Below are 6,258 nucleotides of genomic sequence, written 5' to 3' on the forward strand. Positions count from 1 at the left end.
AAATATGTAATAAAAAAAACAGTGGAAAAAAAAATCAAAAATCTCTTAGAGACAAAAATCTGGACTAGGAGTATTATAGATTGCATACAAAGGATTTCAGCAAAAACACTTATAATCCTACATCAAGGACAAATAGCATGAAGATTTTCCAGTTTTATTCTCCTAAATTTATTATACTGGATTTGAGCTTTAATGCTCAGTGAATTGAAATGATTGACAGATAAAGCAATGTAAGTGTGTAGGTCAGAATCCAGCCAGTGGCCCCCACTTTGGAATGGAACTTGATTCTCTAAATACAGTACCAGCCAAATCCTTACTTATGTGTTGAGTCTACACACAACCAGCATGATTGTCCAATTGTTGTCAAGATTTTTTTTAATGTAAATGACATAACATAAGCATTACCTGTAGGTTGTATGTGAGAAAAAAACTCAGTATGCAATCCCAGATACAACAGAACAGTTTTTGTTTGAACCAAGAATGGAATGTCAGCCATAATTTCTTCATTGACTCATCAATACTTTGACAGAATAGAGTCACCATCCTTTGCCTGTCTATTAATTCTGAGTTTTCCTACTTAATTTGAAATATTAATTTTGACTAAGAAAGATATTCTCTTGACTTCTTAAATTCAAAAATATTTTTGTATAAATTTATTGCCTTCACTGTATATAGAATATTAATGAATCTATCATTTTAAAAAGGCTAATTTTAGATCTCCTTCATACTTTATATTGATTAAGATATTTAAGAATTATCTTTTGTATATAAGCATAATGGTATTTTCTTTTCTTTATTTTTAGTCTAGTCAGGCATTCTTGAAAAAAGGAAAAATCAAATATAACTTACTTACTTGCTTGCTTGCCTACTTACTTACTTAGAAAAACACACACACACACACACACACACACACACACACACACACACACCCCTACATACTTTCTGACCAGCAGCTATGATACTCCTTGGCAATAGTCTATGATTAGAATCTCTAACACTAGACAAGAAAGTGATAGCTTTTTTTTATCAGAGTAGTCAATGTGTCAGATACTGCAATAAGAACTTTCTGTGCACTGTTGTAGTTAGTCTTGACATTAACCCTGAAAGGCAACTTTATTGTCAGCATTTCTCAAATGTGATGGTGAGCATCAGTGGCCTGACCACAGTTAAGCAAGTTATTAGGGAAAAGCTTAGATTACTCATTAGTTTGCTTGTTGGCATGTACTGCTGTACTTTCTTACATTCTTCATTGTGTTTTCCACCCTGTAAAGTTGATATTCCAAACTAAGCAGTACACATTCTCAGGTATTATCTCCCTAGGTTCTGTTATTTTCCTCCTCATCCTTAACCAGGGTGCACTGATTCATCCTGGTCTTTTGAATGGATGCTGTTGTAATGTTTCATGGCCTCTATACCACACAATTGCTATTCATAATACGTAAAGCTGGATCTCCTGACATATAACCCTCATGATCATAAGTATTTCTCACTCCACAAAGTACTCCAGGAGTTTAGCTCTATACTTGTCCTTGTGCGAACACTACATAAAGAGAGAGGCCACTATCAATGTAGAAATTGTGGAATCAAGCTAATGTAAAATGATCTCCTGGGCTGACATCCATAGCTGGGCCCCTCCATGTGCATTCTCCTAAGCAGATGAGGAATCCAATGTGTGTAACGTGTGCCTTTAGGTCCCTGGGTAGTTTTCACGATGCTCATATTAACAGCACATAACATAGTAATTGAGTAAATAATATTACCTTAGGTTTAAAAGCAAAATCATGGGAGAGATAAAGAATAGTTCCCATGCTTACAAGATTTGATTAAAACTCAATTGTCTGTATTAAAACTCATCTAAACAAAACTCTGTGTAGGAATACTCAAGAGAAATACAATAGATATAATGATTGGACATTATAAAAAAGATTTATATGACTGTCTTATACAATATTAATATAAATAAATAAGACTCTACATGCCTAAATAAATGCAACTTGTTCAACCTGTATACTATCTTTGTTGATGTGTGTGTGTGTGGGGGGGCAGAGAGAGACAGATCAATTCGTGGGAAAAAGGCCATAAATTTGGAAGAGATCATGAAGGTAAATGGGGGGGGGTTAGAGGGAGGAAAAGGAAGAAATGATGTAATTATAATTTCAAAAAATAACTTAAAACTAATATGTTGTATTTTTAGTTTGTCATATATAAATTAAACCAAAGTACACTTTAGAATAATAAAAACACCTAAAACTGGTATGTAAAAATATATACAAAATATATAATATAATACATAATTTTAATATATAGTATATAAGAATATATATATTCTCATATATAAAAATATATAAGAGATTCACTAGATTGACATATCCAGTAGGTGCTCGGTAGTCCAATAATGACATTCTGTACACTAAAGAGGTTGAGAAGGCCACAGCTGCTTGATGGGTGAAACCGGATGAGCCAGTAGCCTCAGCCTAGTGTCCTGAGGGCCTGAAGGATCCCAACAGAGCTGCTGCTGAAGATGGGATCCATGCTAGCAAAGAATGATAGCAACAGTAGCAGCGATAGAATAGATGTGATTAACAACAAGAAGTGACGGCAGACAGGCAAAGCAACAAGTTTTCCTCCTACTTTGTATTTGAGTTGCTACTGAGAATTGAATATTGAGAATATCTCCTCCGCTCCATCAATGCTCCTTGGCAATGCCGTCACAGACCTTCCCAGTGGTATGTCACTTAGTTGATTCAAGATACAATGTCAACATCAAGTCAAGATGGCATTCATGATTAACCATGACTATCCATCAAAGTGCCAAGGACCAGCCTCAGCTTGGAGATGGGTTCTGAGAGAAGGGATGTTTGAGAAAGGAGAAAAGAATGACTCAAAGGCAAATCATGGGTTCAAGCTGGCAGCCTAGCTTCTGCTGAGATGAGTTTCCAGACTGCTTACAAGCTCTCTCTCCGTCTCTGTCCCTCTCTCTCTCTGTCTCTCTGTCTCTGTCCCTCTCTCTGTCTCTGTCTCTGTCTCTCTCTGCCTCTCTCTTCTGTTCTGCTCTAGAGAGCTTCTTCTTACTATTCTAAAATCTCTGTGGTTGAGATAGCTCTTTCTGCTAATAAAAATTATAAAATCTATCTGGATATCTCATGGGTTTTCTGACTAAAGTCAGAAAACCTGCTATAAAAAATTATTAGATCTTTTGACCAAGTCAGAAATCCTGTTAGAAAAAAATTCTTGAAGAGCTGTTTTTGCTCTCCAGAGATCTCCAGATAGCTCAGCTCTCTCTAGAGAAAAATTCTAAAGAACTGCTAGCTCATCTTATGCAGACCAAGAGCCCACTCTTTTTAAAATTTACATATCAATTTAGTCATTTACTTCTGATATCCTTTTGTTTACCCTGTGCATTGGCATGCTGTGACCCCCAGACCTTTAATTCTTAGGAGCCAACAAGCATACCTTTTTTTTTTTTTAACATTGCAAAAGAATTCAGAGAACTGTCTGATTTGTTAAGCACTGAAGATAATCTAGTTGGGTGGGATCCTGTCTAGAAATTACCATTTCTACCACACCTGGGCCTGGGCTTCCTCTGACCCAGGCTGACCTTCAACTCAAGAATCTGCCTGCTTTTCTACTTTCCTGTCTTTGCATCTTTCTGACAAACTGGCTCATAGTGTAGCTACCATGATTCCTTTAGATCCGTTTGCATAGTTGAGAAATTATGCATTTTCAAACTCACGTATTTAGAGCTCTTTCCCATTGCCTTAAGGACTGACTAGAAGGTCTCAGTGTTTACCATTTTGCTGAGACATAGCCATACCCTCGACCCCTGAACTTGTGCAGTTTCCAATTGTCATGGAGTCATTAACATTACTAGGGAGAACATTTCTAGGAAGGAAAGAGTCCTCCACTGCTAGTACTGATTCCAGAAAATATGTACTATGTTAAAACACAAACAAGCTTTATGCCCACAGCAGCCATAGACTCTCATGGAGGTTCACACCAGGGCCCTGTCCCAGGGGCAGGAACCATGTCACTCTGTCTCCACCAAAGCCACACAAGGCTCAGCATCGAAGTAATGGTTGCTCAGTAGCAGAGATGTAGAAAAAGAGGCAGATGGGAGAAAAATGCTGCCAGTCTTTATCCCACAATGCCCCCCAAAATAACATTCTGGCGGTCACACCTTTGAGACTCACATACTTGTCTTCCTGAGAAATGTGTTGCTCTTGTGTGGGAATTTCAAGTTATTCTAGGCAAAACATACAGAGCTCTGCATCTACTCAGACGGATTTCTCTGGGCTAGTGGACATGTTTTATATCACCCTAATGCCATTAAACTATTGTGATATCAAATAGCCTCTCTACAATCCCATGCTTATTTAGTTACCATCAAATTATAGTTTGATTTTCCACTTAGTTCTTCCCACAGGCTACCATCTGCTGCTTATGTAGATGATGAATTCCATTGATATTTGTGCAATGATTTTTCCAGATGACTAAAGACAGTGGCCATTGGATGTTATTTGATCGTTTCTTCCCTTACTTCCATTCTTCTCTTACTTCTCTATATTCCTCCCTCATCTTCATACTTCTCCATCCTCTCCACTTCTTTCTCTCATTTTTTTCTCCACTTTTTCTTGGTGTTTTGAACAAGGTTTCACTAGACAGCCCATTGATTATTTGACTCTCCTGCCTCTGCTGCAAACTCTTGGATTACAGGTGTGTACCTCCATGCCTGGATAATTTGGCCTTTATTTTTCTTTTTGCTAAAAGAAATTTTATTATATAAAACAATTGTTACATTTAAATATATTCTGAACATATTCTTCCCCTCTGCCATTTTCATTCAGATCCTTACTTCCTCCCTAGCCACCCAATGTTTTATTTCTCAATAAACAAAGCAATAACCCAATATGACAAGATACCCCAAATCTAGAAAACAAAATCAAGAAGACCCCAAAAGGAAAACAAGCAAAATTCTCACCAAACCGTAACCAAACAAAAGCACACCCAGAAGAACCCGTGGAGTCCATTAGTTGTTGGCCCATTACTCCTGAGCATGAGATTTGCCCTGGAGTGACTGAGGTAACCAGTGCCATTCCATTGAAGGAAGCTCATTTTCAGTCTCCCAGTAGGGACAGGTGACAGTTCTACTGTTAACCTTTACCTTAGTGGCTAGGTTTAGATGCATTTATGCATTATTTTTTAAAAATACAACCAAATAAAATGTAATAAGATAAAACAAAAACTCAAGTCAGACAAGATAGGCACAAAAAAGGAAAGGAAAGGAAAAAGGGAAAGGGAAAGGGAAAGGGAAAGGGAAAGGGAAAGGGAAAGGGAAAGGGAAAGGGAAAGGGAAAGGGAAAGGGAAAGGGAANAAGTCAGACAAGATAGGCACAAAAAAGGAAAGGAAAAGGGAAAGGGAAAGGGAAAGGGAAAGGGAAAGGGAAAGGGAAAGGGAAAGGGAAAGAGAAAGGGAATGGGAAAGGGAAAGGGAAAGGGAAGGAAAGAGGCAGAGACCCGTCCTTATACACACTCAAGAACCCAATAAACTGTATTGTTAGTGTAGGATACCTGGTACAGACCCACTCAGACCCTGAGCTTACTGCTTCAGTTTCTGTGAGATCTTGAGAACTTTGCTTGTGTTGATTTAGAGGGCCTTGTTCTCCTGGTGTCCTACATCTGCTCTGCTCTGGCTCTTACACTCTTTCTGCCCCCTCTTCCCTGGGCTGCCCTGAGCTGGAGGGGAGGGATGTGCAGGAGACATTCTGTTTGGGATGAGTGTCCCAAGGTCTCTTGTGCTCTTTATAATGCCTGGCTGCAGATCTCTACATCTGCTCCCATCTGCAGGAGAGGGAAGCTTTTATTTTTTTCCCCGTTAATTTACTGTTTTACTCATTTTACATAGAGATCACAGGCCCATCTCCTCCTAGTCTTCCCCCACCTCCCATTGCTCTGTCCCCTATCTCCTCCTATCCTTCATCTCTGAGAAGGGTGATATCTCCCTGGGTAACAACTCACCCCGGCACCTCAAATCACTGCAGGGCTAGGTACATCCTCTCCCACTGAGGACAGACAAGGCAGCCCAGTTAGAGGAACAGGATCTATAGCAGGCAACAAGCAGAGTCAGAGTTAGCCCTGTCCCACTTGTTGGGGATCACCATGGAGACCAAGCTTCCCTTTTGCTACATATGTTCAGGGGAAGGGGGTGGGGGTAGGGATTGGTTCAGCCCTTGCATGCTCTTTGGTTGGTGGTTCAGTCTC

At 39.2% G+C, this 6,258-nt stretch overlaps 1 non-coding gene across 1 annotated transcript; it reads right to left on the reverse strand.

The window, feature by feature from the left end:
* Positions 1-3,143: 3,143 nt before the first annotated feature.
* On the reverse strand, positions 3,144-3,203 carry LOC115029276. Its single transcript, XR_003834853.1, has one exon. It is a non-coding gene; the product is annotated as a U7 small nuclear RNA (small nuclear RNA).
* Between the last annotated feature and the right edge of the window lie 3,055 nt (positions 3,204-6,258).

Source organism: Mus caroli, chromosome 14 (assembly GCF_900094665.2).
Source record: "Mus caroli chromosome 14, CAROLI_EIJ_v1.1, whole genome shotgun sequence".
Taxonomy (NCBI): Eukaryota; Metazoa; Chordata; class Mammalia; order Rodentia; family Muridae; genus Mus; species Mus caroli.